Genomic DNA, 8150 nt, shown 5'->3' on the forward strand with positions numbered 1-8150 from the left:
GGTCCAGGGGCTACAGGCATCTGTCAGGCCTTGATGAGAGCGACAGGCAGGGGCCATGATCATACTCGCTTGGAACTCTCTTGTTGCAAGCAAATACAAGTTGCATCTTCACTCCTACTGGAGCAGTTGGTAGTCTTCGCCGATTAATTTTCGTCCCATCAAAGATGGTTAATTTTCGTCCTGAATTCTACCTCCCGCAACCCAGCGATTCCCCCCTTCCGCCCTTAAAATCGACAAAAAAAACGATATGCTACCACGAGGCCCGTTGTGAAACACTATAATTCATGAACAGAAAATCCTCCTACAAAAATTTACGACGGTTAACCTACGAAGAAAGACCTACGCCCCGACCGCTGCCCGCGGGTCGCCCGCTCCCTCGCGCCCCTGTTGCTCCCTCCTCGATCCCGATCTGGATCGAGGGGACGAGGAGCTCCTGCCTCCCCGACGGCCGGCCTCCTCCTCGCCCCGCTGCTGCGTCCGGCGCCGCCACGGCCTCTGGAGCCAGGGAAGCCATGGCCTGAGCTCGGCCTCGAGGTCCCCGCCGCCGTCTCCTGCAGCTTCTGCCCCGCCGCCTCACCGCCCGAGCTCGCCGTCGCACCAACCTCGGCGCCGCGCCGCCGCCGGCTCTGGTCGCCTCCACCTCCGCTCCAGTGCTTAAGGATGGAGGAGAACGGCCTGAAGTTCGTGCTCGATCTGGTGGTCAGGTAAGCTCTTTTTGTCCGCCACCCCTCTATTGATTTTTACAAACCTTTCCTTGAAATCCGGTGCCCGCAGGTTCCCACTTCGGCAAGAGTTCGCCGATGACCTTAAGCACTCCGATCCGGTGCCGCTAAGGCTGCCACCCAGGGGGAGGCTGGCGCTCTTGGCACGGAGGATTCAATTGGTGAATCTGGCTGCACCCTGAGGTTAATCGGGAGGCACCTGGATGGACGAAAAGGTGAGCCGTCTCGTCCCCGTGGTCTGATTGTATATTTAATTTGAGCGCATTTATAGACAGCTATTTAAGTTCAAGGACTCTTGATGGTGATTCGCCAAACAATATATTTAGTTAATTTGAAATCATGGGAGCAGAAATTTGGTTTCGGCGTGTTTCAGGTAGTTAGATGTTGTAAGGTGTTTAGAATTTCAGATAAGAGAAACGTTGCGAACCAGGCTGCATATCAGGAGTCCGTGGATTAAATGTTTTGACAAACCAGTTCATAATTTCCTGAGAAAACACTACTATCTGCAACACACCACCGGACAGAACTCTGTGCGCTTCACGGATGAGCACACTGGAGCAATCGATAAGGAAGTTTGCCGAGGAACCGACGAATAGTATGATTAAACCAGAAATAGGAACAAGTTTCGATTCGTTGGGCGAGGCATACGACTTCTACAACCTGTATTCATGGGAAGTTGGATTCGGTATTAGATATGGGGAAAGCCGACTAAATGCAGAAGATAGAGTGCAATTGTTCACTAAGTTCTGTGGTACGAGATACTATATGTGGTTTTTTTTTTTGCAGTTTTGGTTTGAAAAAAGGCATCATGGAGTGAGCTGATGTGCCATCACTTTTTTTTGAATTTTTTCAGGGAAAGCCTAAGGCCGAGAATAGCCGATCATGCATGTATGAGTGTCCCGCACTGATCAGGTTGCTACATGCAGCTAATAAATAGTTGGTTCATAACTGAGCACATAAAGAATCACAACCATTTGATGTTCGTTACACTCAGGGAGAAGGTTCATTGGCACATAGACTTCTGTGTTAACAGGGCGACAACGTCAAGGATGGCATCTGCGAGAACTCTTTTGTGTTAGATAAATTGATGATTATGTCTGGATCTCCGGGGGCAGACACTATCATACTGAAGCTCAGCCGGACCACGACTGTCAACAGGGTCACCGTATTCTTTGAGGAACACAAACAATCCAGGTATGCATTGCTAACTTTTCTGAACTTTTACATGCTTCAGGCTCACTCCTTGACAACACTTAGCTATCATAAGGATGAGGACGGAGCACAACTCTCTCAATTCCCAAAATGAGGTGGACAACACTTAGCTTACATGTTCTTTGAGGACGGAGGAAGTTTCGCCTTAAACACAACTTTTATCTGCTCTGAAAGAGTTACATATTTTGAAGTTTTTGCAACTCAGCCTAAAAGAGTTGGGTAACCAAACTCAAAATGAGGTGGACAGTGCTCAGCGTGCAGTCACATGGAGTATTAGTTTCATGGGTTAATTTAGCACTGCATATTATTAATTGTGTTTCTATTTTTGTTTCTCTCCAGCAAGCATGACAATAACAAGTTTATATCCATCAGTTTCTTAGTACCCTGTTGGTTTCAGTATTAAATGGCCACAACACTTTCCTATTTTGTTTGAGTTTTCATGTGCTACTCTATTAGGAATAACAACTAAAAACAATGAACGTTTGATTTGATTTCCTTCCCAACACAAGCAACAAATATAATAAATGTCTCGCATCCTTGACTCCAGCAAAAAATTCATTGACTGACATAATTGATCTGTCTATTAATCAAGATTGTATTACTAAACCTACAGATTGATTATTTTTAGTTATGCAGCACACAGTATTCTCCCCAGTTCTGCTCGATTGGATTGTCAGTTCATGTACTCTGGTAAATCATTATGGAAACTTTGATTATAAGAAACTAATTTGTGTTCCTGTGGGTTTATCTATGCTCCTTTGTCGTTGATGCGCCTATGTTACTGTAATTATTTAGTTCCTCCGCTTCTAGGATGATCTCGGGTTTAGTAGTGATATAAAAAAGCTGTACATTTCTGCGTTAACTCTGCTATTGTGTTGTTTCATCACTTTCTGCTCCTTATGGGCTGCCACTCTTTGACACCCTTTTTGTGCTCAAACATTTTTCGATGTCCCTTGCAGGATCCAAATGAACTTGGTTACGTACTAAATTATTGTTGAGGATCTCAGGTAATCGTTGCAGTTGAAGATTACGCCCCTGATCATCATTCTCATTTTCAAACTTGCCATTTATCAGAGGTGATTTCTCTTGCCCCTTTCATCGGTTAATTCCGTTTGTTTGGTGGACTGATTCACCACTTGAGTGGATCACCGAGGACTTCTACAATGGGCTGTGTTCTTCTTACATATGTAGGATTTGGATGGGGTGCATTCATGCATTATATTGGAGCAAGGACCTGCCGAGGAGGGGGATACCATGGGGAGGCGAACCTGGTAAAATAGGGGTGGAAAGTATACTATAGGTATGTTAGCCGTGGCAAGGAATTGGTGGATTGTTTTCCATTCAGTTGTGTTCAACACTGAAAAATGGTATATCATTTTTTGTCCTTTCCAAATTAAAATATCAATCCATAATTTTTTTGTCATTCACAAATTAAATTATCAGTGTAGAAGTCTATTTGAGCATTCATTTCCTATCCTTTTATAAACTAGAAGGCCACGCTAGGTTTCTTAGTGTAGTATTTGGAATGTTTGACCCTGAACTGGCCCTCTGTTCCAACTAACGAAAAAATGACCCTTTGTTGTGATTTTATTTTTTATATGTAAAACGATATTTGTAAAATTTTGTATTCGGTCTGCCATTTGCCAGTGAATTAGGGCTGCATTTTAGATTAGAACCATGAAGTAACTATGATGTGCACCGCTTGGAACCAGAGCGAGTCTAATGAAAGACGGGCATTTGATCATGTTCTATTTAATTATCATTTCGTTCGTTTCGTCGTTCCATCCCTCCCTGAACTGACCTTACCCACAACTCTTACCTTTTCATTTCATTTTATCAAGGAAAGACTGTGGGGTTTGTGTATCCTTATCCAGGACATTGTGAAGGCTTCTGATGCAGTTTACAAGAAGCAATTGGTGAGCTAATTCAGAGGTTAGGCAACGCTTGTCATGATTTTTTATTTCTGAAGCCACATTAGCAAGCATCATAAATATAACTAAATGTTTGCTGGCTTCCGTAATTGCCTACATCAATGTAATCTTCCACACTGAAAACACTCATTTGAGATTTGCAAGAAGCCTGCATACTACTTACTGTTGATGCATTAACATTGCATCCTTCAGAATTAGCAAGCAGGGCATAATGTTAGGTGTCTGTTTGCGGAATTGCTGAAAATAATTGGTCTATTTAATCAATGAGAAATAGGAAGATTCTTGTAAACTGCAGTGTGCTACTTGCTATACTGGCTAAGCTACATGACTTACTCTTTAGTGACATTTCATATCGGCAGTGTGCTACTTGCTATACTGGCTAAGCTTAATTTTCTTCTTCCTGTGAACATGTAGATAAGTGAAATGATAATAAGAAGGTTAAATAATGTTGTTCAATCTTTCCGTCAAGCAACCTGTTTGGCCCCAAATGTCCGCACCGACGCGGTGACGCCCGTGGGCGCCACCGTTCCTTCCTGAAGGGCATCGGGTATTCCCCTTCCCCATGCCCGTCCGCGTACCGGGGGAAACCCTAGGACTTGTCCGGGCAGTAGCGTCATTGTTGTCGTGTTCTTTCTTGAAGGTGTTGCTTGGCATGCGGAGGTTCAAGGTGCTAGGAGCGAGGTGGTAAATCTCCGGTGGGCGCAGCGGTTGCGGGTCATCATCATTTTCGTCGATCCGACGCTGTCGACATTATTTTCTCTCTTCTTTCTCTTTTTTTTTCGTTTGGGCGTGCTTGTGCTGTTTGCCCCAGCATTGGACTCTTGGTTGTATTGGGTTGTTGCTATATCTATATAGCGGGGCGAAAGCCTATTTCGTAAGATTCTTCCATGAATTCAAGACTTGGCAAACCACTCCCATTACAAGGTTCCATAACACATGCTGGATTTGTATGTCAGGATATCTGAAGGGCAAAAACTTAGTACATTTATTCTGTTTTTTAATAAATCTCCCTCTTGAAATGAGCTACAACTACTAACGAGTTATTCTTCTCATATCTGTAAGAACACATTTCTATATATGGCTTCTATTAGGGCGACTTGATTGAGCAAAATGATTAAAGGAATGCGAAGATGGGCCTTCTTGAGTTTTGACCACGCCTAATAATACTTGTGAATTATGGCTACTCTCCATGCAGTTTGGTACGGTTATTTCACCAACTAGCCCACTACTATGTGCTGGAAGTTATATTGTTACTTAATAGAGGCTACACATTCTAAACTTCTTCTCTTTGACTGTGTTGTCAGATTAGTACATCAAATGGAACCTGACATTAATAATAAATTCCCTGCAATGACAGTGTGCTTTATATGAAAAGGGTTGAATATAATTACCAAAGTTTGATGGACGTTACGTGGCATGCCAGTCATGCATATGGAGCACAAATGCAAATGTTCGTATTGTATTGACGATGCTCCCTTTTGAAATTAACATGCTTTGCCAATTATTTTGGACATGATGTATTAGCTTATTATTTGTCAGCCTATAGGTTTTATGTGAGTGAAAACTAAATATCACAATTCTCAGACTGTTCTTGCCAACCCCTCCATATCAACTAGGTATGCAATGCATTATACTCCCTCCGTTCCTAAATATTTGTCTTTTTAGAGATTTCAACAAGTGACTACATACAGAGCAAAATAAGTGAATCTACACTCTAAAATATGTGTATATACATCCGTATGCGGTAGTCCATTTGAAATCTCTAAAAAGACAAATATTTAGGAACCGAGGAAGTATAAGATTATTTTTGTTGTTTTTCCGTGTTTGTATTTTTAATTATGATTATTACTTTCTGGAATAATCAACAGTTTAATCTATACTATTAAAGGGGAGCATGTAGGTCGTTTTGTTTCTGGGAGGGTGAGGCGCAGCCTCGCGAATGAGTGGAGAAGACAGTGTGCTCTGGGCCTCCTCCAAGCCCGCCGGCGACTTGTCGATTTATTGCTCTTCCCTTACAAGATATGATATTCTTCTTCCCTTCGTATGTGTCCTCTTGCAAACATGCAGTTCTTGATTTGGTTGACGAAAGTAGTCTAGGATTTGACTAATTCTCTTCGAAAATGGATTATATTAGTTTGATTAGGTAAATATCTTCCCTGACAAGATCAGATCAATTTCCCCACCCTGTGATATTTGTTTGATTTCTTGAATTTAGCCAAGCGCCTTTGCCATGTGCCCCTAATTCCCCATCATTCTTTTTGTCACAGCTTGTCAGAAGTTGAAATTCCTTTCGGCATAGATCCCATCACCTTGGTAATACTTGAATTTGTCCTTACATCTTCAATAAATCAAGCACTGGATTCACTAAATCTATTCAAGAGTTAAAATACTTTGTTTTTATATTTTTCAGTGAGATTTCTTAGCTGCTCGATCGCCTGATTTTATGTACTTTTTTCAATAATATGAAACAATATTTTTTATAACTTATTATAACCATGATTGGGAGTATCTGCCCCTGCGTATGTACTCTTAATGATCCTGTAGGGTTGGGATGTTACGTTGCGTATGTCTTTTGCTGCAGTATTTCCTAATGGTAACATGTATGGTTCCAAATGCCTAATTTCATATGTAATAGTTTTCCACACAATTGTGCAACACAATCAAGTTTCTGGTTGCAGCATCTTGGAACATTAATTTTAAGGAACAAAATCCTCCATGTTTTGTCTTTAACTAATGGATAATAACAATGAAAATGCTCCGTTAGACGACCCATCATTTGATAGATAGCACCTGCATAAAAAGGCGTCCAGGTGTTATCTAGAATCCTAGATAGAAACTGCATAAAAAGGCGTTCAGGTGTTATCTATCGTTTGTAATGGAGTGCATGATAAAGTTGTTCTATATTTTTAAACAACTTTCTTTTATTTTGTGTATCAGCTGAGTTAGTCTACGTCGTTGAATTGCATTTTTTATCTAAATATACATTGCAAGTAAAGTAAAGTTCAATTTTCTACACATGAAATCTGACATGTATTATGTTATATATGTACCAAGTAATTTTTTTAAAGCCCGTGGCAACGCACGGGCGTTATACTAGTATTTCCTAACAGTTGTGATGCCACTTCAGTATTCTTTTTTCCCCAAACGATTTCATTAACTTTTGTCACTTCTTTTTCTGAATCTTCAATCACACTACCTTGTGGAACCACCCACAAACCAAAAATCATCTGCCTATAACTTGAGAGCATGCCAGGATTCAGTCTACTGCATTTCGTAGGAGAAATATCCCAAGAAACATGCCAGAAACACAAATGTTCCACTATCCCTAGATTATAAAAAAGTTTCAGTCAGTTGAGCAAAGTGGCGTCACACTTTCAAAATGCAAACATAGGTAATACTGATCATAATAATTGCACATCATATATTTCCTCTTATACTAGAACCAATGGATTTTTTCATGAAAGTTCATAGAACACAAACTCCGAAATTAGAACAATCACAGATAAGTAGCTGTTAATTAATGATAGAAAACATAACTAGCATAGACTATTGGCATGTCAGGCTAAGGCAAATGGCGGTCAGTTTTGTTAAAATCAAAATTCAAACTGCATTTAATAATAAACCAGGCTTGAGCCACATAAATAATACTATGAACACAACAGAAAAAAGGGTAAGATAATCAAGGAAATTAACATGATTATTCAAAAAAAAAACTCACAATACAAAGCTCTGTTCGATTTTACCAAGAGAGATTGAGGACGAGCTGAGTGCCGGGATACCAGCATAATCCTCTTCCAGTGCAGAGGAGATGTTGTCACTGTGCTCAGAGCCATCTCTTTGTCACAACAGCTAAGCTATCAACAACATATTTAGAACTTCTGCTTCCTTCACTACTATTTCATGCTTTCGTGGGGAGAAAAACATAATGTGAAAATGCCAGGTCAAATGTAAACCCCAAGTCAAATTGGCAAAGGCATCATATTCTGCAAGACTGGACTCACTACAGTAATACTAACACATAAGAATGGAAACTCAGCTAGATATAAGGTGCATTGTTTCGCTACCTAAACTGAATCTTCATTTAAGATTTGCTTGCTGAACTTCAGACACAATTGCACCTCTAAGTACTACGGAACGCATGCATATATTTGGAAGAGATGTACAGTATATATCATACAATTCGGATTTGTATCGTTGAAAGCAGAGTTTTATTTTTTATATGCATATATACAGCAACTCTAGTATGCATCAGTTTGGTCCTCCCGGACATTCATCTTCTGAACCT

The 8150-nt window shown here is 40.8% G+C and overlaps 1 long non-coding RNA gene across 13 annotated transcripts; it reads left to right on the top strand.

Annotated features, from left to right (window-relative positions):
• Window positions 1-280: 280 nt before the first annotated feature.
• Window positions 281-4820, top strand: LOC123060465 (uncharacterized). Of its 13 annotated transcripts, none has more exons than XR_006427981.1 (9): window positions 281-704; window positions 775-937; window positions 1576-1634; window positions 1717-1916; window positions 1980-3010; window positions 3126-3234; window positions 3776-3866; window positions 4280-4412; window positions 4506-4820. It is a non-coding gene; the product is annotated as an uncharacterized lncRNA (long non-coding RNA). The 13 variants fall into 13 exon arrangements; XR_006427979.1 differs by having other exon boundaries at window positions 282-704; window positions 1990-3010; XR_006427976.1 differs by having other exon boundaries at window positions 1576-1916.
• The last annotated feature ends 3330 nt before the right edge of the window (window positions 4821-8150 follow it).

The sequence above is a fragment of the Triticum aestivum genome, chromosome 3A, assembly GCF_018294505.1.
Source record: "Triticum aestivum cultivar Chinese Spring chromosome 3A, IWGSC CS RefSeq v2.1, whole genome shotgun sequence".
Taxonomy (NCBI): Eukaryota; Viridiplantae; Streptophyta; class Magnoliopsida; order Poales; family Poaceae; genus Triticum; species Triticum aestivum.